Raw genomic sequence first — 27,426 nt, 5'->3', positions numbered from 1 at the left:
TACAGGCAGTGAAAATGACGGTACTCCCAAGATTCCTGTTTGTGTTTCAGTGTCTCCCGATCTTTATTCCTCGGTCCTTTTTCAAACGGGTCATCAAAGTGTTCTTGGGCTTTGTATGGGCGGGTAAGACCCCGCGAGTTAAAAAGGGGATGTTGGAGCAGAGCCGGGGGAGGGTAGACAGGCACTTTAGTAATTATTACTGGGTGGCGAATATAGCCATGATTAGGAAGTGGATGGTGGGGGTAGGGTCGGTGTGGGAGCGAGTAGAGGCGGCATCTTGTTAGGGTATTAGTTTGGGGGCATTGGTAATGGCGCCTCTGCCGTTCCCGCCGGCAAGCTAGTCCACCAGCCCCGTTGTGGTCGCGGCCCTGAGAGTCTGGGGGCAATGGAGGAGACATGTGGGAGCAGAGGGAGCATCGGTCTGGTCCCCAATTTGCAATAATCACCGATTTGCCCAGGGAGGTTAGATGGAGGGTTCCGGAGATGGCAGAGAGCAGGGATCGAGAGGATGGGCGATATGTTCATGGAGGGGAGCTTTCCCAGCCTGAGGGAGTTGGAGGAGAAATTTGAACTGACGGGAGGGAATGAATTTAGGTACCTGCAGGCGCGAGACCCTACACAGGCAGGTCTCAACCTTCCCGCTCCTATCACCAAGTGGGATACAGGATAGGGTAGTTTCCAGAGTCTGGGTGGGAGAAGGCAGGGTTTCGGCCATCTATAAGGAGCTTATGGGGTCAGAGGAAACCTAGACCGAGGAGCTGAAACACAAACGGGAAGAGGAGTTAGGTGGAGAGATCGAGGACGGTCTCTGGGCGGATGCGTTGAGTAGAGTCAATGCATCCACAACATAGGGTGGAAGACAGGTGCGCAAGGTGTGCGGGAGGACCAGTGAACCATGTTCATATGTTCTGGACATGCCCGAAGCTTCGGGGATTCTGACAGGGGTTTGCGGATGTCATGTCCAAGGTATTGAAAACAAGAGTGGCGCCGAGTCCAGAGGTGGCGATTTTCGGAGTGTCGGAAGACCCGGGAATCCAGGAGGAGAAAGAGGCAGACGTTCTGGCCTTTGCTTCCCTGGTAGCCATGAGACGGATATTATTAGCTTGGAGGGACTCACAGCCCCCAAAGTCGGAGACCTACCTGACTGACATGGCTAGCTTTCCCTGTTTGGAGAAAATCCAAGTTCGCTCTGAGAGGGTCAATGCCAGGTTTCGCCCGGAGGTGGCAGCCGTTCGTCGACTTCTTTCGGGAAAATGAACCGTCAGCAGAAGGGGGGGGGGGGGGGGGGGGGGGGGGGTTGTTTAGTTTAGAGTAGGTGGTTAGAAAAGGTGGGACCTGTGAGAGAGGAAGACAGTTTTTGCACTAAGTTTCTAATTGTATGTACACTGTGTCTTAAGTTACTGTAACAAAACCATCAATGCCTCTATAAAATGTTTATTAAAAAAAAGTTTGCAGATGACACAAAAATAGGTTATATGGTTGATAGTGAGGAAGGAGGATGTAGACTGCAGGAAAGTTATCAAGTGGGCAGAAAAGCGTCAAATGGAATCTCCATAAATGTGAGGTAACGGATTTGTGAAGGACAAACAAGGCAATGGAATTGACAATAAATGTCAGGATTCTAAAACGTGTAAAGGAACACATGTCCACATATGCCTGAAGATGGCAGGACAGATAGATACAATGGCTCAGGAGGCTGTCATTGGCTGAGACACAGAACACAGGGAGGTTACCCTGGAACTATGTAAAACACCAGTTAGAGTACTGTCTTCGGCTCTGGTCTCCAAATTACAGGAGGGATGTGATCGTATTAGAAAGGATACAGAGGAGATTCATGAGGATGTTGGCAGGAATGGAGGATGTTAGCTATGTTAGCTACATGAAACAACTGGAAGCAAGGGTGTGGCCAGGCAATTGAATTGAGGAGTACAAAATGATGACAGGCTGAGATAGAGCACACAAGGATCTATTTCCTTTAGCGGAGAGGTCAGCAGCCAAGAGGCATAAATTTAAAGTCATTGGCAGAAGAGTTAGGAAGTATATTCTTCACAGAGGACAGTGAGAGTCTGGATCTCAATGTGTTAAAGCTGGTGGGGGAGGGAGGGTGTGGGGTGTAAAGGCAGAAACCCTGATCACATTTGAAAACTACCTGGATATGCACTTGAGGCGCCGTAACCTAGAGGACAATGGAGGAAGAGCTGGAAAGCAGGAGGCTCTTTTTCCTTCAGTAGGAACACAATGGGCTGTGTTTTGTTATGCTCTTGATGTAGCATAAGCTGCTTCCTTGATGTGCACTCTGACAAAGGAAGGTTCAGACTTGGAGATAGCTTTAACACGTTTATTAAACTGTTAACGATTCTCCTACTTGGATTCGACTCTCCTGTTAATCCTGCGATAGCTACTCAGACTGACGAACCAGTCTGCTACAATCCAGGTGGTGGGTGTGATGTGTTCAATCAACCCTGTGTACTCATTGAGTGTCTCCACTGGAAAGAGGAAGATCATGTGTGCTTTGTCCTTATATATGGGTTGGTGTAATGCCCACCTGTGGTAGTGTCACCTCTGTGTGTGTCTTGACTGCCCATTGGTCGTGTCCTATCTTACTGACCTATTGGTTGACTATCTGTGTGTTATGATTCCTCTGGTGCTTCCTCTAGTGTTTATCTAGTCTACGTGTATTTACATTAACCCCTTGTGTATTTACAGTGATGCATATCACCACAGGCTGAATTGCTTCCTTTCGTGCTGTAGGATTTCTAGGTTTGTACATTTTCTTTTCCCCCCTTACAGTTTTCCTCCCTCTTGCTAATTGACCTTTATATGGCAGGACTGTGAGGCTTCGGCCAGGAAACACAGAGATGTACAGGAAGCAGATCCAAATAGGAAAGTGACACTGCGTGAAAGTGCCATTGGTACGAACATTAAATGAACACTTCACAGTTAAACGTATGCAAACTGCAAAGATTCACAAATTATGCACAATCTCAGCCAAATTGCTGGGGGCGGGGGTGCTGTGTTGTCAGTGATTAGTGGGTGCATCATACAGGATAAAGCGTCTGCAGAATGAAAGACAACTTCATGCCCTGAGAAAGTGAACCATTGGAAAAGTGTGTCAGAGTCCGGGAGTGGGGGGGGTTTCCAGATTCCACCCAGAGTCAGCTGGACTGGCAGCAGGATTCTAGACTGGACTGGACTGGACTGGCAGCAGGATTCTAGACTGGACTGGACTGGACTGGCAGCAGGATTCTAGACTGGACTGGACTGGACTGGCAGCAGGATTCTAGACTGGACTGGACTGGACTGGCAGCAGGATTCTGGACTGGACTAGCAGCAGGATTCTAGACTGGACTGGACTGGACTGGCAGCAGGATTCTAGACTGGACTGGACTGGACTGGCAGCAGGATTCTAGAATTGGCTGCCAGCCCCTTGGGAGTGGAGCGAAAACAAACAACCAGGGTTCCTGTTTCCGGTTATTATCCAGACATTCCTACTGGACGGAATTCTCCTGCAGCCATGTTTCGAAAATTCATTCATGTCGTCGCTGGCTGAGCCAGCATTTAACGGCCATCCCGAATTGCCCTTGAACTGTGGGGCCTCACGGTAGCATGGTGGTTAGCATCAATGCTTCACAGCTCCAGGGTCCCAGGTTCGATTCCCGGCTGGGTCACTGTCTGTGTGGAGTCTGCACGTCCTCCCCGTGTTTGCGTGGGTTTCCTCCGGGTGCTCCGGTTTCCTCCCACAGTCCAAAGATGTGCGGGTTAGGTGGATTGGCCATGCTAAATTGCCCGTAGTGTAAGGTTAATGGGGGGATTGTTGGGTTACGGGTATACGGGTTACGTGGGTTTAAGTGGGGTGATCATTGCTCGACACAACATCGAGGGCCGAAGGGCCTGTTCTGTGCTGTACTGTTCTATGTTCTAACTGAGTGGTTTGCTCGGCTATTTGAGAGAGTATGTAAAAGTCAAACACATTGCTGTGGGTCTGGAGTTACATGTGGGCCAGACCAGGTAAGAATGACAGATTTCCTTCCCTAGAAGTGATGGTTTCTCGCAACAATCGACAATGATCATCATTAGACTTTTAATTCCTGATTTTATTGGATTCCAGTTTCATTATATCTGCCGTGGTGGGATTTGAACTCAGGGGCAGGATTCTCCGACCCCCCTCCGTGTCCCGAATTCTCTGGCACCGGAGATTCGGCGGGGGCGGGAATCGCGCTGCGCCGGTCGGCGTGCCCCTCCGGCAATTCTCCGGCCCACGATGGGCCGAAGTCAGCTGGACTGGACCACGTAGCCTAGCAAAACACGTAGACTAGATAGACACTAGAAGGAGCACCAGAGACATCATAACACAAGCCTCTCCCGCCGGCGTGGATCAAACCACCTACCTTACCGGCGGGAGCAGGCGGGGCGGGCGGCCTCCGGGCTCCTGGGGGGGGCGCGGGGAAATCTGACCCCGGGGGGTGCCCCCATGGTGGCTTGGCCCGCGATCGGCCGGCGGGCCTGTGCCATGGGGCACTCTTTTCCTTCCGCCTTCGCCATAGTCTTCACCATGGCAGAGGCGGAAGTGACACCCTCCCCATGCTCGGGGATGGCGTCAACAGCTGCTGACCCTCCGGCGCATGCGCGGACTTCCGCTGGCCGGCGAAGTCCCTTCGTCCCCGGCTGGCATGGCGCCAAAGGCCGTCCACGCCAGCCGGCGGAGCGCCAGCCATTCCGGCACGGGCCTAGCCCCTCAATGTTAGGGCTTGGCCCCTACCTCCACACCTTTGGGGCGGCCCGACGCCGGAGTGGTTCACGCGACTCCATCACGCCGGGACCCCCTCGCCCCGCCGGGTAGGGAAGAATCCCGGTCCAGGTCTCTGGTTTACGAGTCCAGTGACCATGGGAGGTGGGGGTCACGATCAGACCTGCCTGTGATACTCTTCATAGTTGAATGTTCCACTGCCCCTCTATCTGATTTTGATTAGGTTCCCACAAGCCACTTGGCAGCGGCAAGAGCTCAGAATGAGCATCACCTTCATTGTCTAAACAGAGTGGAAGAGACTTTGAAGGGGTGAAATCTGGCCTACAATAATGCATAGAAACCTGTGGACATTTGAAACATGGCTTAGAAGCTGGAGTAGTAACATCCTGCATCTAAAGATGGAAATTATATGTCACCATTTTCTGCAGTGTGGATACACTATTTCACTGAAATCAGTAAAGCAGCAAACTTTCTTTAATGCACTCTGTGTTCAATTGCTCCAATGTGGAAATTGTGATTTAAAAACTCTGGTGAAAACAATGCTGTCTATGCACATGGCAACTGGACAGAAGTGTTCACAACGTCTGGCTCTTCACCCTCTACACTGAATCAAATTGCACTCTCGGCCACAGATAGGTCCCTTTGTTAATGAGCTGCAGCTCTTCCCAGTCACAAGCACAGGGTCACCGATTCCAATTGTTTTCAGTTCCGCCCTCTAAAGGAAACATCTGGGATTAAAACAATGCAGCAGCTCTCACACATCCTTCTGTCAGTCACTTTGCAAAGTTCCCACAGACAAAAGGGTGGAAATGATATGCCAAATTAACCTTCAGTTTTTCCAAGTTGCTTGTGTGAAAGACAAAGCTTTTCAATGCCACATGGATTTTTATTTAAAACAAATACACGTACACACATGGGGCTGATTTAAAGCTAACCCACTGGCGGGCTTGACACAGTGGGGGGGGGGGGGGGCACGTTAAATACAGCAGCAACCATGCCCGCTGATTACTCACCTGCCCCTACCCCATTCACCAGTGGGTCAACTCAGGACCTTAAGAAGGCAATCAATGTCCACTTGTGGGTCACTCCCTGCACGGTCAGTATTTAACCGGCAATGGGAGAGGCCTGCACCAAGTAACCAGGTGGGTAGGTTTCCCTGCTTGGGCTGGTGGTGAGCAGGAGGAAGGTCCCTCCTTAACGAACCCGTGAGAGGGCTCCCCAACCCCAAGAAGTAACACCACCACCTCTGCCCCTTCAACCACCACCCTCCCACAAGTGTTCCTCCTGCTGTGGCCTTTCGCCACATTGCCTCGTCAGGTTCTGCCAGCCTGCCCTGGCGAGACCCGAGACTCACCCAGTGCTGCACGCCTCCTCTCAACCTGGCTGCAGTACTGGCAGTGGCCACCACTCTCCAGTGGCACTGAAGAGATGCTGACCTCTGATTGGGAAGCAGCTCTCTGAAGCAGGAGTTTCCCATATATATGAAGGGTGGAAGACCTGGCTGTAGCGAGGCGGGCTCCCCCTCGATTTTTGGGGGTGGTGTGGAACAGGTACAGGGAGGTGGGGCAGCTGTTAATCCAGTCCATGAAGATAAAGCCGTTCATTAATTACTGGCAGAAAGGGGTCAGCTGGATTGCGGACAACTCTAGAATCAAAATTCAGAAATACAGATGAGAAAAACAATTTGACTGATCTTCACTCATCCATGCAAATTATCGTGCAGGCCCGAAAGACCATCCAATCAAATCTTAATCATAGTAACAGAAAATAATAACAGAAAAAACCAGGAGCTGAAGTAGGCCATTCAGCTCCTTGAGCCTGCCCTTAATTCAATAAGATCATGGCTGATCTGATCTTGGCCCTAGCTCCATCTCCCTGCCTGTTCCCCATCCTTGACCTCCTATTGATTGGGGGTTTGTCGATTCCAGCCTCGGATTTATTCAATGACTCAACCTCTAGCTTTCTGTGTGATGGACATCAATTCAGTCGAGACGCTGAGTAGTAGTGAACCGATGCTTTAATAGACTAAAAGTGTGCCAACCTGTAGCTCCTCCCGCAGTGCAAGACTGCCCCAGATCGTGGGCTTTATACCTCCTCAGAGGGGCGGAGCCACAGGCGGAGCCAACAGCAGCACCAATAACAACATTGCAACAGTATAACAGCAACAACCAATAACAGATCAGCAATAACAGTAAGTATATACAACAGGGGAGATAATGATAGTAATAGAACAGTAGAACAATAGTGAACATATATACAACAGCCTTACGTAGCCATACGTGGCTCACCACTCTGTGGATGACAACTCCAGAGATTTACAAACCTCTGACAGAATAAATTATTTCTCGCCTCCGACTTAAATGCTTGGTCCCTTATTCTCAAACTGTGCCCCCTTGTTCTACCTTCAGCACCTACCCTTATCAACTCCCCTCATAATCTCCTATCTTTCAATAAGATCAGCCCTCATTCTTTTGAACTCCGATGTACACAGGCCCAATCTGCTCAAGCTTTCCTCATAGGATAACCCCTCCATCCCAGGAATCAACCGAGTGAACTGTCTCTGAATGGATTCCAAGTATGTCCCTCCTTAAATAAGGAGACCAAAACTGTACTCTAGGTTTGATGTCGCTAACCCCCTGTACAGTTGTAACAAGGCATTCCTAGTTTTACACTCCGTCTTCCTTGCAATAAAGGCCATCATTCCAATTTGCCGACCTAATTAATTAGAGTGCCTGCATGTTGGCCTTTTGTATTTCATGCCAGGAGTTTGGCCTCTATTACTCTACTAGAATCCATCCCACAGGTCGGTCAATTTTCATGTGACTGGCATTCTGCTAACTGTCCTAAATTTGACTTTAATTTGTTTGTGCACCCCACCAATTTGCTCACGGTCTAACTCGAAGCAGTTTTCCAGATTCACCTTTCCTAAACTGTTTAATATCTTCTATACTTCTATGAGGGTCCCTCTCCATCACTTTGGTTCAAGCGTGGAATGTTTTTTTTATCTCAAGTCTTTCTTCGTAACTCAGCTATCCACGATATGGATCAGTTTTGATGCTTCCCAAGCACAGCCTCCAGGCACACATTTCTGCTCCTTATCTCAGTGACTGGAACATTACTGAAGGTACGGCCTGAGCAGAGAGTGATATAGTTTGAGCGTCAATTCCCCTTACTGCCCGCCACAATATTGTGTGAAGTAGGACATCTATTAATACCCCTAAATCTGTTTTGACTTAACCACCCAGTTTTATCATGCCGCGCATTTTAATTCTTAAATGCGGCATAACCTTTCCAGAATGCACCAGTGATATTATTTTTTACGCTTAAATGATGTCGTCGTGCTAGATTTACATCCACGGTTCTAGTCAATTGGTGACTCAGTGAGAATGAAAAACGTTCCAATGTACCTGAATGTTTATTTTAAACCAAGCAATGCCTTGTGTTAGATTGGCACTGGTCCAAATTCCTTTTGAGCCATTAGTGATTTTCTTTGTGTTGCCCTCTCAATGCCTAACAGTCAAAGATGGATAATCTACAAAATAAGGGGCGGGAGCATTATTATCAAGGATAAAGGAGGTTTCAAGAGTAACATTTCAGAATCTAATCGTAAGCAAGCTGCGGGGTGCAACTATTAATAGCAGGTTGATGTGACATAAACCACACACTACCTCATGCCACAGTTTGTCAGTACATTGTTCTGGACCGATCCTACTATCAAACACTTCACAGCCGAGTACAATATCTCAGAATGCGAAAAGCAAGGTTGACAATATTGAGCAGGCCTTACAGGCTCAGCAGACAAGTGAACAGAATGTATGAATTTGGAATGGAATTCCTATCATCGATGGCACATAGACAACGATAAAATGAACAAATCACAAGGATGTCCCAAGGATTCTGGAAGGAAAATGCCGAAGATTCCTCTCAGGATCGTTCCAGAGGTTTTCGTTTCAAATCTTGATCCAACTATTCAGGGTCTCAACCAAAGAAGATTTCAATTTGACCAATTGGAACTTCAAGTTTAAGGTTTGCCTACCCATCAGGCCCGAGGCAGGCTCGCACTTTTGGGGACCTCTGCACTCTCCCTCTATGCGGGGGCCCCACATAAAACCCCGCCCCCTGGTGACGTGGCTGCCCCAGTGACGTCGAGTCCCACCCCAATGATGTCAAGCTCCACCCCAAAGGCCTCATGCCCTGCCCCCAATTATGTCGAGCCCAGCCCCCAATGGTGCAAGCCCCGCCCCCAATTATGTCACTGCTCACCTCAGCACTTGCTCAGGTGGCCGGGCCGCGAGCCTTGCTGACCGTGTGTGCTCCTGGCTGGCTGCCTGGCTGCTGTTGCTGCTGGCTATCTGGCCTGCTGCACTCTGTTCTATTTGGTTGGTTGCCCACCCACCCTCCTCAGTCCCAGACTGGAGATCAAGAGTCGCTCTGCTACTTCCTCAACAGCCGTTGCTTAGTGCCTTCTCCTCACCTCGCTGAAGGCTTTGCGGGCTCGCTTCCCAATGTTAGGTCAGTGATCTCACTTTTGGCTGCCCGCCAGACCGAATACCAGGAACCTGGCTACTGCTTTGCAATTTTACTTCATGAAAGTTCAGAAACTTCACACCAATTCAAGAGATCTGGGTCTGAACTGCTCTAAGTCTCCACGACCTCTCAACGTCCGACAGACTGTTTTCCCGCTCTAAAGGGGAGTCCACCAATCAGAGCCCGATGTTGTTCTGAATTGTCTGCTGCTAGATTGAGCCTATCAGCAACTTTAGAGCCACCAAGGCCGTGATTGAGTTCTCATGATATTCCGACCACGAAAGTCACCTCTCCGTATGGGGCCCATCCAATGGTCGGGGCTCTGCACTGCAGCGTTGTGTATTTCATCGAAAGTTTGCGTCTGTATTAGGCAACAGGTCAGTGTTACATCAGATGAACCACGGTCTCATCAGATGTCCTCAGGGTTAAGTGAAGCAGTGAAGAACTCTCTCACATTGCATAAAACTGTAAGACCATAACACGTAGGAGCAGAAGTTGGCCATCCGGCCTATCGAGTCTGCTTTGCCATTTAACAAGATCATGACCTTTTTTTATTAAATTTAGAGTACCCAATTCATTTTTACCAATTAAAGGGCAATTTAGTGTGGCCAATCCACCTACCCTGCACATCTTTGGGTTGTGGGGGCGAAACCCACGCAGACACGGGGAGAATGTGCAAACTCAACATGGACAGTGACCCAGAGCCGGGATCGAACTTGGGACCTCGGCGCCATGAGGCTGCAATGCTACCACTGCACCACTCTGAATGAGATCATGACTGATATGGTGATAATTTTCAACTCCACTTTCCTTGCATAACTCTGGATTCCCTTACTGATTAACAATCTGCCTACCTCAGCCTTGAACATCCTTGACAACCCAGCCTCTACAGCTATCTGCAGTGAAGAATTCTGCAGATTTACTGCCCTCTGAGAGAAGACATTTTTCCTCATCTCTGTCTTAAATGGGTGACCCCTTACACTGAGATTATGCCCTCTGGTCCGAGACTCTCCCACAAGAGGATACTTCCTCTCAGCATCTACCCTGTCAAGCCCCCTGAGAATCCTATATACCTCAATAAGGTTGCCTCTTATTTTTCTAAACTCCAATGAGTAGAGTTCCAACCGACTCAACCTTTCCTCATTAGAAAATCCCTCCATACCCAGGATCAACCTAGTGAAACGTCTTTGGACTGCTCCCAATGCCAGTTTACAAGGTTCAGTTGGGTTGCTTGAGGGTTACAAGGTAGCAAGGAATGAGCTTAAAAAAAGGATTTAGGAGAGCTGGGCGGGGGCATGAGAAGTCCTTGGTGGGTCGGATCAAGGAAAACCCCAAGGATTTTTACTCTTATGTGAGAAATAAAAGAATGACCAGGGTGAGGTTAGGACAGGTCAAAGACAGTAGTGGGAACTTGTGCATGGAGTCAGAAGAAATAGGTGGCGTTGAATGAATACTTTTCTTCAGTGTTCACCAAGGAGAGGGGCATGTTTTTGAGGATGAGAATGTGATAGGCTGGAGGAGGTAGATGTTCTGAGGAAGGATGTATTAGCAATTTTGAAAAAACCTGAGGGACGACAAGTCCCCTGGGCCAGATGGGATATATCCAAGGATTCTTTTGTAGGCAAGGGATGAGATTGCGGAGGCTTTGGTTTTGATCTTTGGGTCCTCACTGTCCACGTGGATAGTGCCAGAGGACTGGAGAGTGGTGAATGTTGTTCCTCTGTTCAAGAAAGGGAATAGGAATGTTCCTGGTAATTATAGGCTGGTTAGTCTTACTTCGGTAAGTTAATGAAAAGGTCCTGAAGGATAGGATTTATGACCATTTGGAAAGATGCAGCTTAATCCGGGATAGTCAACACGGATTCATGAAGGGTAAGTCTTGCCTCACAAATTTGATTGAATTCTTTGAGGAGGTAACTAAGCGTGTAGATGAAGGTAGAGCAGTTGATGTCGCATACATGAATTTTAGTAAGGCGTTTGATCAGGTTCCCCATGGTCGGCTCATGAAGAAAGTAAGGAGGTGTGGGATAGAGGGAAATTTGGCCAATTGGATAAGTAACTGGCTATCACATAGAAGACAGAGGGTGGTGGTGGATGGAAAATTTTCAGACTGGAGACCAGTTACCAGCGGTGTACCACAGGGATCAGTGCTGGGTCCTCTGCTATTTGTGATTTTTATCAATGACTTGGAGGAGAGGGCTGAAGGGTGGGTCAGTAAATTTGCTGATGACACCAAAATTGGTGGAGTAGTGGATGAGGTGAAGGGCTGTTGTAGGCTGCAAAGAGACATTGATAGGATGCAGAGCGGCGGCGAAAAATGACAGATGGAGTTTAAGTGATAAGTGCGAGGTGATTCATTTTGGTAGAAAAAATTTGAATGTGGATTACAGGATCAACGGCAGGGTTCTGAGGAATGTGGAGGAACAGAGAGATCTTGGGGTTCATGTCCACAGATCTCTGAAGGTTGCCACTCAAGTGGTTAGAGGCGTGAAGAAGGCTTACAGTGTGTTAGCGTTTATTAACAGGGGGCTTGAGTTTAAGAGCCGCGGGGTTATGCTGCAACTGTACATGACCCTGGAGAGACCACATTTGGAGTATTGTGTGCAGTTCTGGTCACTTCATTATCGGAAGGATGTGGAAGCATTGGAAAGGGTGCAAAGGAGATTTACCAGGATGCTGCCTTGTTTGCAGGATAGGTCTTATGAGGAAAGGTTGAGGGAGCTAGGGCTTTTCTCTTTGGAGTGGAGGAGGATGAGAGGCGACTTAATAGAAGTTTATAAGATGATGAGGGGTATAGATAGAGTGGACGTTCAGAGACTATTTCCTCAGGTGGATGTAGCTGTTACAAGAGGGCATAACTATAACATTCAGAGTGGGAGATATAGGAGGGATGTCCGAGGTAGGTTCTTTACTCAGAGAGTGGTTAGTGTGTGGAATGGACTGCCTGCTGTGATAGTGGAGTTGGACACTTTAGGAACTTTCAAGCGGTTATTGGATAGGCACATGGAGCACACCAGAATGACAGGGAGTGGGATAGCTTGATCTTGGTTTCGGACAATGCTCAGCGCAACATCGAGGACTGTAGGGCCTGTGCTGTGCTGTACTATTCTATGTTCTATGTTCTATCTTGCGTTAGACAAGGGGACCAAAATTGTTCACAGTATTCCAGGTGTGGTTTAACTTATGCCTTGTATAACTTTAGCAGAACTTCCCTAATTTTATACTCCATTCCCTTTGAAATAAAGGCCAACATTCCATTTGCCTTCACAAGTACCTGCTGAACATGCATACTCGATTTTTGTGATTTATGCATGAGGACCCCCAAATCTCTTTGTGCTTCAATTTTCTGCAGTCTTCCTCCATTTAAATAATATTCAGCTCCTTTAATCTTCCTACCAAGTGCATAACTTCACATTTGCTATATTGTATTCTGTCTGCCAAGTTTTTGCCCACTCAATTAACCTGTCTATATCCCTCTGCAGACTCCTCACCACCTGCCTTCCACCTATTTTGTGTCATCTGCAAACTTGGCAATAGTACATTCACTTCCCTCATCCAAGTCATTAATGTATATTGTAAATAATGGTGGCCCCAGCACTGATTCCTGTGGCATTCCACTAGTTACAGGTTGCCATCCTGAAAATGTCCCTCTTATCCAAACTCTTTGTCTTCTATTATTTAGCCAATCCTCTATCCATGCTAATATACTGTCCCCCAAACCATGGGTTCTTATCTTATTAAGTAGCCTTCTGTGCTGTACGTTATCAAACATTTTTTGGAAATCTAAGCATATTACACCCACTGGTTCCCATTTATCTATCCTGCTCATTACCACCTCAAAGAATTATAATACATTTTTCAAGCATTATTTCTCCTTCATGAAGTCACGCTGACCCTGCTTCATTATATTATGTATTTTTATGTGATTTCCTCTCAGGAGTAAGAATCTTTGAAAGAAACACTCTCCACTCCTCGTGATGTTTAACCACCACCTCTGGTATTCTTATACCTTTGAGCCATTCCCACTGCTAACCTTGAGGGAGCCAGATCTCAACATCAATTCCTCATTGTTCTTTTTTGTAGACCTTCATGAACAGTTACCCTACAGGGATCTCCTGCACATTTCTACCCTCACTCTCTCAGTCTAGTCACCCCAGTCAAGTCTTACGGTGATTACTTGTGGTATAAGGGTATTCAGCAGACCAAGGTTTAATGTGGGACTGGAGAACAGTACTGATGGTATGATGTAGCGAGTCACATGGTGGTGGACTGTGTGTAGCAGAGTCTGGAAAGAGCCAACACGGTGACAGCATCACTGCAGAGCTGTACCGTGGAATTGTATATAGTTATGGGTTACTGATCAACAGTTTATGTTAAAAAATACAAGACTTTTAATGAGACACCAAACAACCTGACAACATTACCCATCACCAGCTCACCTCCAATTCCCACAATGCCTGTCCCTTCTTTCGGAGGTGGTCCTCTTTTCCCAGGGAATTAGGAAGTATTCCACAAATAGATCCTGCCACAAAACTTTGACCAAATATATGCATTGTAGCATGGCCACTTACTGAAAATGGAGACAATGAGGAGTTGACTTTTCCCCAAAAATCGCGAACTGTCATTTTGCGTGAAAATCACGCCGGCTGTTCTGGTGCAATTCCGATCACGATCCTCCAGCACTTTGTCATCTTTTGGGGAGGGGGGCCATTATTTACACCGGCATTGAGAGGCGCAGTGATTAAATACACCATATCTGGCTGCAGAGATATCAAGGTGCCATTTTTATAGGGCACTGCAATCTCAGAATAACGCTACAGACCCCCTTCTCGCTGGCAAAAGTCCTCCTCTCAATCGTTGGCGTCAGGTTCCCTTCCTCCCCCACCATAATCGCTGCTGTCAGGCACACCCTCCACCACAATCGCTGGTAACACCGCCCCCTCAATGTGAGCGACACCCTGCTTGGGCTTGCCAAATGCCCCACCCTCCTCATGCCCCGTCCCTTAGCAGTGCACCTGGGGCGACAATGGCCTCTGAGACCCTCCCCTCAGCATGGTCATTACCCCCGGTCTCAGTTCGTAGTGATTCGCGCAGTCTTCACGCCGTGCTGGCGAGTGGGAGAATTGCAGGAGCTGGGAGAATCCGCCAGATCCTGGTTGCATGAGCCTGATTATGTCTGCTGGGAGTGACTGGGAGCATTGCAACATGTTTAGCGCCCGGCGCAAATCCCATTTCAGGGATCATCCAGCATTTTCCCGACATTGCAGGATTTGCGCCGGGCACAACACAGCCGGAAAATCACCCAGAGACATTTGAGGAGTGGATAGGCAACTCCATACATGGGACACATACACCACACACACGCTCTGAATAACTTTCTTCCTTTTCCCAATAAATCTGTAACAACTTTTAAAAGAGGAGATTTTTCTACTTCCGATACAAACCTGATCCCAATCGGAATTTTTCAATCAGTATTGTGATCATTTAATTGCACTGCTGGAAAATAAGTTGAAATGTGCGCCAATTAGAGATCCCAGAGACTGATAACTATTTCAACCAGCAGTCAACATAGCGGTCAGCTCACAATACTTTACAGCCAGTCCATTCTTTGGCTTCTTGTGCTGTTTCTGGCTACATAGGCTGGCTGTCGACACAGAGTTCTGCATTTGTCTCTCTCACAAGTCACCACTGTGGGCTGGATGAAGGCAACTATTGATTCTCTGCCACTTTGGGAACTTTCACTGTTAAAAATCTGGCATCCTCTCTAATTGCCCCATTGTTGCCTGCCTTGCTAGTCTCAGATTAAAGTTCACATTCCCAAATGTTACATCTTGTAACAGCTGCAGTGGATCGCCCACAACATTCCCAACAACAACAAAAAAAGCAGCAGAAAACTACATGAGGGACAAATTTCTCAAGGAAAGATTCAAATACAGGGTGAGGCCGAACACTAAAGGTTCCATCATGCAGATGGAATGCTTTCACTAGGCAACACGAGCAAGACTTGAGTGTCAGCATCGCCCCCTCACAACTTCTTAATGTCTCTTTTACTCACTGACCTGCTGTGCATTTCCAGCGTTGTCTCTTTGTGTGGGCCAGACGCGGCAACAGATCTTAGCTAACCAAGCAAGTGAGATACCAGTCTTGTTCTTTGTCGATTACTGCTTTCATCAGTTATCCAAAGCACCACCTTCTCAGGATAGCTTAGGTAAAATCAAGACTTGGCATCAATATGCAATTGGATATTACTGGCACTCACCCAGTGACAAAGCACTAACCACAAGAAAAATGGTGAACAAAGCTTTTGTCCATTTCTATGACACATGTTACGTGGGTGATCAGAACATGACAAATATCTCCATCAGTCAAATAAATCAGGATCCTTCAAAACTCTGACGTTCTTGTCCAGTGTAAACCTTGCTTTGTCAGGTGTCATAAGTGCAATATGCTTCTTCCTGCATGTGCAGCAGTGACCACAATAAAATGTTATATCCTGCAGGAGCCAGGGACCGTCAAAAGGTCTTCAGGGACACGGCCAAGCTGGAGACTGAGGGACAGGGCTGAGCTAGGGATAGAGGAACAGAGCTTGGGACTGAGTGACAGGACTGAGCTAGGGACTGAGGGGCTGAGCTTGGGACTGAGGGGCTCAGCTAGGGACTGAGGGACAGAGCTTGGGGCTGAGGGACAGAGCTTGGGGCTGAGGGACAGAGCTTGGGACTGAGGGACAGAGCTTGGGACTGAGGGACAGAGCTTGGGACTGAGGGACAGAGCTTGGGACTGAGGGACAGAGCTTGGCACTGAGGGACAGAGCTTGGCACTGAGGGACAGAGCTTGGGACTGAGGGACAGGGCTTGGGACTGAGGGACAGAGCTTGGGACTGAGGGGCAGAGCTTGGGACTGAGGGGCAGAGCTTGGGACTGAGGGGCAGAGCTTGGGACTGAGGGACAGGGCTTGGGACTGAGGGACAGGGCTTGGGACTGAGGGACAGGGCTTGGGACTGAGGGACAGGGCTTGGGACTGAGTGACAGGGCTTGGGACTGAGTGACAGGACTGAGCTAGGGACTGAGGGGCAGAGCTTGGGACTGAGGGGCAGAGCTTGGGACTGAGGGGCAGGGCTTGGGACTGAGGGACAGGGCTTGGGACTGAGGGACAGGGCTTGGGACTGAGGGACAGGGCTTGGGACTGAGGGACAGGGCTTGGGACTGAGGGACAGGGCTTGGGACTGAGGGACAGGGCTTGGGACTGAGCTAGGGACTGAGGGGCTGAGCTAGGGACTGAGGGGCTGAGCTAGGGACTGAGGGACAGGGCCGAGCTAGGGACAGAGGGACAGAGCTTGGGACTGAGGGACAGGACTTGGGGCTGAGGGACAGGACTTGGGGCTGAGGGACAGGACTTGGGGCTGAGGGACAGGACTTGGGGCTGAGGGACAGGACTTGGGGCTGAGGGACAGAACTTGGGGCTGAGGGACAGGACTTGGGGCTGAGGGACAGGACTTGGGGCTGAGGGACAGGACTTGGGGCTGAGGGACAGGACTTGGGGCTGAGGGACAGGACTTGGGGCTGAGGGACAGGGCTTGGGACTGAGGGACAGGACTTGGGGCTGAGGGACAGGACTTGGGGCTGAGGGACAGGACTTGGGGCTGAGGGACAGGGTGGGGCTAGGTACTGAGGGACAGGACTTGGGGCTGAGGGACAGGACTTGGGGCTGAGGGACAGGACTTGGGGCTGAGGGACAGGACTTGGGGCTGAAGGACAGGACTTGGGGCTGAGGGACAGGACTTGGGACTGAGGGACAGAGCTTGGGGCTGAAGGACAGGGTGGGGCTAGGTACTGAGGGACAGAGCTAGGGATTGAGGGACAGAGCTTGGGGCTGAGGGACAGTGCTTGGGGCTGAGGGACAGAGATAGGGATTGAGGGACAGAGCTTGGGGCTGAGGGACAGAGCTAGGGATTGAGGGACAGAGCTTGGGGCTGAGGGACAGAGCTTGGTGCTGAGGGACAGAGCTAGGGATTGAGGGACAGAGCTTGGGGCTGAGGGACAGAGCTAGGGGCTGAAGGACAGAGCTTGGGGCTGAGGGACAGAGCTTGGGGCTGAGGGACAGAGCTTGGGGCTGAGGGACAGAGCTTGGGGCTGAGGGACAGAGCTTGGGACTCAGGGGCAGCGCTTGAGGCTGAGGGACAGAGCTTTGGGCTGAGGGACAGAGCTTGGGACTGAGGAACAGAGCTTGGGGCTGAGGGACAGAGCTTGGGGCTGAGGGACAGAGCTTGGGGCTGAGGGACAGAGCTAGGGACTAAGGGACAGAATTTGAGGCTGAGGGTCAGGGCCGACTAGAGACTGAAGGGCAGAGCTTGGGGCTGAGGGACAGGGCCGAGCTAAGGATTGAGGGACAGGACAGAGCTAGGGACTGAGGGACAGGATGGAGCTAGGGACTGAGGGACAGGGACAAGCTAGGGACTGAGAGACAGGGCTGAGGTAGGTACTGAGGGGCAGAGCTTCGGACTGAGGGACAGGGCCGAGCTAAGGACTGTGGGTCAGGGCCAAGCTGGAGACTGAGGGACAGGCTGAACTACGGACTGAAGGTCAGGACTTTGGACTGAGGGACAGGGCTTGGGACTGAGGGACAGGGCAAGCTGGAGACTGAGGGACAGGGCAAGCTGGAGACTGAGGGACAGGGCAAGCTGGAGACTGAGGGACAGGGCAAGCTGGAGGCTGAGGGACAGGGCAAGCTGGAGACTGAGGGACAGGGCACGCTGGAGACTGAGGGACAGGGCAAGCTGGAGACTGAGGGACAGGGCAAGCTGGAGACTGAGGGACAGGGTAAGCTGGAGGCTGAGGGATAGGGCAAGCTGGAGACTGAGGGACAGGGCCAAGCTAAGCATTGACGGGCATTGTTTGGGATGGAGGGACAAAACCTGGGACTGATGACAGGACCGAACGAGAGACTGAAGGACGGGATGGAGCTAGGGAATGAGGGACGGGCTGAGCTAGGTACTGAGGGACAGAACTTGGGACTGAGCGACAAGGACACGCTAGGGATTGAGGGACAGGGCTGAGCTAGGGACTGAGGGACAGGGCTGAGCTAGGGACTGAAGGACAGGACTTGGGACTGAGGGACAGGGACAAGCTAGGGATTGAGGGACAGAGTCTGGGACTGAGCGACAGGGACAAGCTAGGGATTGAGGGACAGAGTCTGGGACTGAGCGACAGGGACAAGCTAGGGATTGAGGGACAGAGTCTGGGACTGAGCGACAGGGACAAGCTAGGGATTGAGGGACAGGGTCTGGGACTGAGGGAGAAGTTGAACCACAGGCTGAAGGCCTGAGACTGAGGAACAGGATCGAGCCGGGGACAGAAGGACATGGCGAAGCCTGGGATTGAATTTTATTTGCAATGATTGAAAATCAGTAGCTCACCCAGACTCCCTGTTGTGTGCTAGTCACTATTTTTCAATCTAAAAGCCAAGAAGACCTAATAGAGTAAAACACTGGCAGAGTCTCAGCAGTTGTTATGAACACATTGTCCTGCCAAGAGTCCTGTGAGTGTGCAGCCAAAGGGTGCGGTGTCCGACAGTCTTTCCCCCTGATAGGAGCAGGAAGGAGAGTTGTTCTTTCTAACATGAATGCTGCCATGTTGCTGTGCACCTCTGCAACTGAGAGTGGAAAGAGCCACCATTTCTCTTGCACACTGATAAAACCGGAGGCTTGAGTTTATTCCACCAGTGTGCTGTGTCAGTGCACCACACAACAGTCAACAACCTGAATTTCAGCCACGGCTACAGCCAACGCAAGCTTCTCCTCAGTCAGAGAGCTGACTGCGGCCCTGAATGGAGCCGGAAGAGCAGTCGTTGGCATGAGGATTCCATCTGTTGCTCTTCCTGCAAATTCACTTTATAGAACAGGCAGAAGCTGGGCACAGAGCCACCTGCACCCACTGAACTCTACCCCAGTCTAAAGCCCAGCAGGAGTGTTCTGGGGGGGGGGGGGGGGGGGGGGGGGGGGGGGGGGGGGGGGGGGGGGGGGGGGGGGGGGGGGGGGGGGGGCAACAATGAGACAAAAACAAGCGGAATAAAGCAGACTCTCTCAGCAATTTATCCAACATTAAATCTCACAGCCCTCTGTAACTGGAAACAGTCAAAGTAATATTTCGACACCAGCTCATTGTGATCGAGTGAAGCTGGAGTGGGTGGAAGTGCATAGTAACCATTCCTGTATACCCTCAGGGTATCTTTCCTATCTTGCCCCTACCTTTCTGCTGACATTTGCACTAACATTTCTCACTCTATTTAGCCTGGAGGAGATAACGTCATATCTTGCCATTCTTAAAGTGGCACCGCACAGTCTTAAAGGGACACTGTGCTGGTTTAAAGGGAATGTACTATTCATATGGAAATTTATTTAGCAAACCCATGACTTCATTTGTTCCATCTGAAGCTTAAGTTACACCCGACCAGTTTCACAAGAAAGCTCAAATAGTCCCTATTAAACAATTACTTGAATTTATAAAGTGCCTTGAACATAGAATACATCCCGAAGAGAAAAATGCATTTGAAGATCTAAATAAGCAGACATGGCGGGGAAGGTGATGAAAGCTTGGTGGGTTCTCGAGAGCAGCTGAAGGCTCCATTACCAATGGTGGGGTGATGGGTGTGGGGCTCAATAGACAGGGTCAGAGGACTGGTGGGGCATCAGGTGGACGGATTCACAGAGATAGAGTGGGCAAGACCATGGAGGGTTTGGACTTGTGGTTGATGGAGATGCACTGAGAGAACCTGGGCAACGGTGTCCTGACTAAAATCAAGGTTATGAAAGGAGGAGGCTAACAAGGAACTTCTAAAATCAAGTCATATAAGTTTCAGCAGAGGAAGGATACACTACGCTGGAGCTTTGGGTAAAATAGTCACGATGGAGGTAGGCGGTCCAGGCAAAGGTAGTTTAATTAATACCAAGGATATTTTTTAAAAATCTTTATGGTCACAAGTAGGCTTACATTAACACTGCAATGAAGTTACTGTGAAAAGCCCCTAGTCGCCAAATTCCAGCGCCTGTTTGGGTACACAGAGGGAGAATTCAGAATGTCCAAATTACCGAACCGCACGTCTTTCGGGGCTTGTGATAGGAAACCGGAGCGCCCGGAGGAAACCCACGCAGACATAGAGAGAACGTGCAGACTCCGCACAGTGACCCAAGCCGGGAATCGAACCTGGGACCCTGGAGCTGTGAAGCAACATGCTAACCACGGTGGGACTTCAGGCACGTAGAGAAAAGGGTGCGCTGCTTCATAAAGGAGAGAAGGGATTTAATAGAGGTATTAAAAATTATGAGGTATTTTGATAGAGTAAATAAGGAGAAACTGTTTCCATTGGCAGGTGGTTCAAACTGAGCCAAGGATTAAGGGTACAGCCAGGTTTTACACAGCGAGTTGTTATGTTCTGGAATGCTCAATTTGAAAGGAGGGCGAGGCAGATTCAATAGTAATATTCAAAAAGGAATTGGGGCAAAAAGAGACTCATTGGCCAACTCTTTCACAAAGAGCCAACATGTGCTGAATAACTCCCTGCTGCCCTGTTTCATTCTATGAAGCTCATATCTGGTTCGGATGGGACGCTGGAGGTCAAATGTTGAAAAAAATAGTGGAAACTAAAACCATTCAAACAAATCATCATAAAAATGTCAACCAAACTCCTTTTAGACCCAGATTCCGGCCTCAGTCCAGCCAATCACAGGGCAAGTCCTTGACTTCAACTCCACTTCCTGTTTTTACAGAACAGATATAAGAGACCAGAAGCCACCTCTGACCCCCTGCGTAATGGCCCACTCGATGAAAGGTGGAAGGTGCAGAGCAGGGGAACAAAAAATGTTCGTTGGAGTTCTGCTCACCAGGCTACAGCTTCACAATTGGACAAGCTCACACTATGTTTGGCTCCCCCTGCACATTGTCCCTCACTGTTTCATGCTTGTTTTTAATAAATTGCTCTATTCATTCCACAGAGAGCTGTTTTGTGCTGTTGCATTGTGCACCGGGCCCAGGGGTCACCCCCCCTATGCTGAATGCATAGGCCTCTTGTGCTTCTCCTCAAACCTCACTATTGTTTTTTGTATTCACGAACCTCAGTGAAGGGCTCGCATGCACCAACTTTATCTTCTTGTACCACATTACCCTCTGTGCCAACATACTCAACGTCGGTGACACCATTCCCAGGCCAAAAAAAGGCCAGGGACACAAGGTTAAGTAGCCGCTAATTGATGGCAACCATCAGTTTTACAAGCCTATAGATTATGTGGGGAAGGTTAGAGGGAAAAGCTTGAGGTGGCCTAGAGAAGGAATGAACCTAGTCTTGGGCGCGATTTTATGGCCACGCTGTGCCCGAAAAGCAGTTCGCTGTAGCGCAGCCTGGCCAATGGAAGCCGGGCGACCCCGCTCCCAGGATCTACTCCGCTTGCAACACCTCGTGGGATCTAGCGAGATATTGCGATGTAAATCCTGCCCAGTGTGGGTGGCATCACTTTTTGACAAATCTGCATATTAAAGCGAGACAGCTCGGCTCACTCTAATGTGAAAATTCCCAAGTTACCCGAGGCGTGGGATCAATCACAGAAACATAGAGTCATAGAATCACCACATTGCAGAAGAAGATATTCGGCCTATCGACAGTGCACCAGCCCCTTTGCAAGAGCCTCCACGCACTCCCCCTATCCCCATAACCCAGTAACCACACCTAGGGGAAAGTAGCATGACCAATCCGCCGAACCTGCACATCTTTCGACTGTGGGAGGAAACCGGAGCACCCGGAGGAAACCCACACAGACACAAGTAGAATGTACAAACTCCACACAGACAGTGACCCAAGGCTGGAATTGAACCCTGGTCCCTGCCGCTGTGAGGCAGCAGTGCTCACCACTGTGTCACCGTGCCACCTTGGGTGCTACGGGGCTCCCGAGGACCCTCTCATAGTGCATTGGGGCTTGTGGGGGGTTGGGGTCACATCAGGTGCCTCAGAGATCGGGCATCTCCCACCACACTAATGAGTTCCAGCGAGCAGAGCTCCTCGGTGTACAAAACGAGCCTCTGTGCTGCCCCAGCCATGGGTTCCCCGCTGAGGCCCCCTATCAAACGCAAGTGGAGTTTTATTGCCTTGTGTTTCTCAGTGCTATGGGACTTTGTAATGTTTTAGTAAAATCATGCCCTTTATGAACACACAAGCATAAAAATTAGGATTAGGCCATTCAGCCCCTTCAAACCTGCTCTGACATTCAATAAGATCATGGCTGATCTGACAGTGTGCACAACTCCACATTCCACCTACCTCCGATGATCCTTGACTCCCTTATTCAAGAATCTATCTACCCCTGCCTTAAAAAATATTAATTGACCCTGCTTCCACAGCTCTCTGGGGAAGAGAGTTCCAAAGATTCCTGGCCCTCTCTTTTTTAAATTATGTCCCCTAGTTCTGGTGTCTTCCCACAAGGGGAAATATCCTATCAGCATCCACCCTGTCAAACCCCCTCAGGATCTTATACATTTCAATAAGATCACCTCTTAATCTTCTAAACTCCAATGGATTCAAGCCTAGTCTGCCCAAACTTTCCTCCATAAGATAATGCCCCCATCCCAAGTAGCAGTCAAGCGAACCTTCTCTGAACTGCTTCTACCCATTTATATAGTTTCTGAAATAAGGAGGCCACACAGTACTCCAGATGTGGTTTCACCAATACCCGATACAGTAGAAAAACGTCCCTACTTTTATATTCCATTCTCCTTGCAATAAAAAACATTCCATTTGTTTTCCTGCACCCACATACTAACTTTTCCTTATACATGTACCAGGAAAACTGGATCTGTCTGTATCTCAGAGCGCTGTGACCTCCTATGCTGCTTTTTTATTCTCCCTGCCAAAGTGGACCAGTTCACATTTTCCAAACTATACTCCATCTGCCAAATGTTTTGCCAATCACTTAAACCACCTTGTCACTTTGCAGATTCATAACGTCCTCTAGTCTACACAATTTATTTTCCTACCTATCTTTGTATCATCAGCAAATTTAGTAAGCACACATTTGATCCCATCATCCAAGTTATTAATATAGATTGTAGTTCAGATCCCCGTGAAACTCCACCCCTCACATCTTGCTAACCTGAAAAATACCCATTTAACTCTACTCTCTGCTTCCTGTTGCTAACCAATCTTCTATCCATGTTAAATATGTTACTCCGAGACCATGAGCTCTTATTTAGCATAGTATCTTTATTGAAACCAGTGACACAAATGTGTCAGGTGAGGCTATGTCAAGTAAAATTGGGAATGCTAATGGATGCACCATGTAAAAGTAAAGCCGGTGGTCAATACACACACACCAGGACTACCATTTACACTACCTTCACCAGCTCACACACACCAGGGCTACCATTTACACTACCTTCACCAGCTCACACACACCAGGGCTACCATTTACACTACCTTCACCAGCTCACACACACCAGGACTACCATTTACACTACCTTCACCAGCTCACACACAAGAGGGCTACCATTTACACTACCTTCACCAGCTCACACACACACCAGGGCTACCATTTACACTACCTTCACCAGCTCACACACACACCAGGGCTACCATTTACACTACCTTCACCAGCTCACACACACACCAGGGCTACCATTTACACTACCTTCACCAGCACACACACACCAGGGCTACAGTTTACACTACCTTCACCAGCTCACACACACCAGGGCTACAGTTTACACTACCTTCACCAGCTCACACACACCAGGGCTACCATTTACACTACCTTCACCAGCTCACACACACCAGGGCTACAGTTTACACTACCTTCACCAGCTCACACACACCAGGGCTACCATTTACACTACCTTCACCAGCTCACACACACCAGGGCTACCATTTACACTACCTTCACCAGCTCACACACACCAGGGCTACAGTTTACACTACCTTCACCAGCTCACACACACCAGGGCTACCATTTACACTACCTTCACCAGCTCACACACACCAGGGCTACCATTTACACTACCTTCACCAGCACACACACACCAGGGCTACCATTTACACTACCTTCACCAGCTCACACACACCAGGGCTACCATTTACACTACCTTCACCAGCTCACACACACATCAGGGCTACAGTTTACACTACCTTCACCAGCTCACACACATCAGGGCTACCATTTACACTACCTTCACCAGCTCACACACACCAGGGCTACCATTTACACTACCTTCACCAGCACACACACACACACCAGGGCTACCATTTACACTACCTTCACCAGCTCACACACACCAGGGCTACAATTTACACTACCTTCACCAGCTCACACACACCAGGGCTACCATTTACACTACCTTCACCAGCACACACACACCAGGGCTACAGTTTACACTACCTTCACCAGCACACACACATAGAATTTACAGTGCAGAAGGAGGCCATTCGGCCCATTGAGTCTGCCCAGGCTCTTGGAAAGAGCACCCTACCCAAGGTCAACACCTCCACCCTATCCCCATAGGCAACCACACCCAACACTCAGGGCAATTTTGGACACTAAGGGCAATTTATCATGGCTCATCCACCTAACCTGCACATCTTTGGGCTGTGGGAGAAATCCAGAGCACCCGGAGGAAACCCACGCAGACACGGGGAGAATGTGCAGACTCCGCACAGACATTGACCCAGCTGGGAATCGAAACTTGGACCCTGGAGTCGTGAAGTAACTGTGCTACCCTGCCTTCCCCTTTATTTTGTAAATAAAATATAAGCAGCATTTTAAATGTCGGCCCGATCTCTCGGCTCTCCCACTGCGGTCTCCCTGTAACCCCTGCTCCTTCCCCTGCCGCCAAAATTACTTGCTGGGGGTCCTTGAGCCCCCTCACCACACCTCATAAGGGTAGGGCACCCCGGGGCTCGATCCTTGGTATGGGTACCATGGCAGTGCCCCCGCAAGCCTGGTAGTGCCACCAGGGCACTACCAGGGTGCCTGGGTGGCTGTACCAAGGTGCCAAGCTGGAAGTGCCAAGGTGCCCAGGTGATAGTGGAAGAGCCAGGGTGCCACCTGGCCCAGAGCCCAGCCGCCCGAGAGACTCCGATGGCCTGGGAGATAAGCGAGGTAACATTTGTGTCAACCAGTGCTAAATGACATTCACCAGCACACACACCCACACACCAGGGCTACAGTTTACACTACCTTCACCAGCACACACACACACACACACACACAACACAACACACACACACACACCAAGGCTACAGTTTACACTACCCTCACCAGCACACACACACACAACACACACACACACACACACCAGGGGTAGTTTGCACTACCTTTACACGCGTACACACACCAGGACTACAGTTTACACTACCTTTACACACATACACACACCAGGGGTACAGTTTGCACTACCTTTACACACATACACACACCAGGGGTACAGTTTGCACTACCTTTACACACGTACACACACCAGGGGTACAGTTTGCACTACCTTTACACGTGTACACACACCAGGGGTACAGTTTGCACTACCTTTACACACGTACACACACCAGGGGTACAGTTTACACTACCTTTACACACATACACACACCAGGGGTACAGTTTGCACTACCTTTACATGCGTACACACACCAGGGGTACAGTCTGCACTACCTTTACACGCGTACACACACTAGGGGTAGTTTGCACTACCTTTACACACGTACACACACCAGGGGTACAGTTTGCACTACCTTTACACGCGTACACACACCAGGGGTACAGTTTACACTACCTTCACTAGCACACACACACCAGGGGTACAGTTTGCACTACCTTTACACGCGTACACACACCAGGGGTACAGTTTACATTACCTTCACCAGCACACACACACACAGGGCTACAGTTTACACTACCTTCACCAGCACACACACCAGGGCTACAGTTTACACTACCTTCACCAGCTCACACACACACACCAGGGCTACAGTTTACACTCCTTCACCAGCACACACACACCAGGGCTACCATTTACACTACCTTCACCAGCACACACAGGGCTACAGTTTACACTACCTTCACCAGCACACACACACACCAGGGCTGCAGTTTACACTACCTTCACCAGCACACACACACACACAGGGCTACAGTTTACACTACCTTCACCAGCACACACACACCAGGGCGACAGTTGCAATGCTCCCAGACGCGCACCAACAGTTTATATCTCGGTTATTTTGCATTTTGTTCGGGGATTTTACATATTTGGAATTTGTATCAGTTTAGAGGAACCTTACTGATCTCAGTAACCCCGGACACCCTTTCGCCATCCCACCGTTCCCTCCTCTCCATGTCTGGGGGGTTTAGTGAAACCTGTGTATGTTTAAAACTCAGGACACCTCCGGGACGAGCTGTCAGGTCGTCGTTCCCCCCCCCCCCCCCAAGCTCGCTGATTGTTGCTCTTTTGATTCATACAGTAGGTGTCTCAGAAGCCGGGTCCCAGCCACATCCCAGGAAAAGGTTAATGAATTCACTCTCACTCCTTCACCCAAATAATTCGAGCCAGCCCCTGTTCCCTAACGGAAAGAATGGTCAGGGTTCAGTTTACCTTCATCCAGGGACGCTGGTGTTCCTGAACTTGCAGCAGCTGTCGGTGTGAAGTGAGAGTTAAAGGCGCAGCTTGGGGGAGAGCAGATGTCCCGGGGAGGGAGGAGCCCTCTCTTAGCTCAAGGAGAACTGCAACGCCCCGATGATTCTGTTTGTTGATCCCTGCAACATGTGGCCGCGATTGCAAAGCAGTCGGCTTCTGACTTAAACTCCTCACCATTGTTATGAATTGTCATTCCAAACTCTCCGGAAGCTCTGGATAAGTCTAGCTGGCAGAGTAAGCCAGGTTGCTGGGCTCATCACCATATTCTTTGCAAACTGGGTTGGCCAGTGTTGAATGACATTGGTCCTTTGATGGATGGGTGGTGAGATTTGCCTGCTGTACGGGGGGGGGGGGGGGGTATCTGATGTGGGCTGGTCCAAAAATGCAGTGGGAACACCCCCCCCCCCCCCTCCCAAATGCAGTGGGAACACCCCCCCCCCCCCCCCCCCCAACCTGGAGGTTCCCCTCCAAGTCACTCACTGTCCTGACTTGGAAATA

At 49.6% G+C, this 27,426-nt stretch overlaps 1 protein-coding gene across 1 annotated transcript in view; it reads right to left on the bottom strand.

The window, feature by feature from the left end:
* Nucleotides 1–27,085, bottom strand: part of LOC119953217 (KN motif and ankyrin repeat domain-containing protein 1-like) — a 106,952-nt gene extending 79,867 nt beyond the window's left edge. The window contains exon 1 of the mRNA XM_038777241.1: nt 26,887–27,085. The gene's annotated coding sequence lies outside the window, so the exon portion shown is untranslated. The remainder of the gene's footprint in view (nt 1–26,886) is intronic.
* Between the last annotated feature and the right edge of the window lie 341 nt (nt 27,086–27,426).

Source organism: Scyliorhinus canicula, chromosome 18, assembly GCF_902713615.1.
Source record: "Scyliorhinus canicula chromosome 18, sScyCan1.1, whole genome shotgun sequence".
Taxonomy (NCBI): Eukaryota; Metazoa; Chordata; class Chondrichthyes; order Carcharhiniformes; family Scyliorhinidae; genus Scyliorhinus; species Scyliorhinus canicula.
Note: the sequence above shows the minus strand (reverse complement) of the source record. Positions and strands in the feature narration are given on the sequence as shown.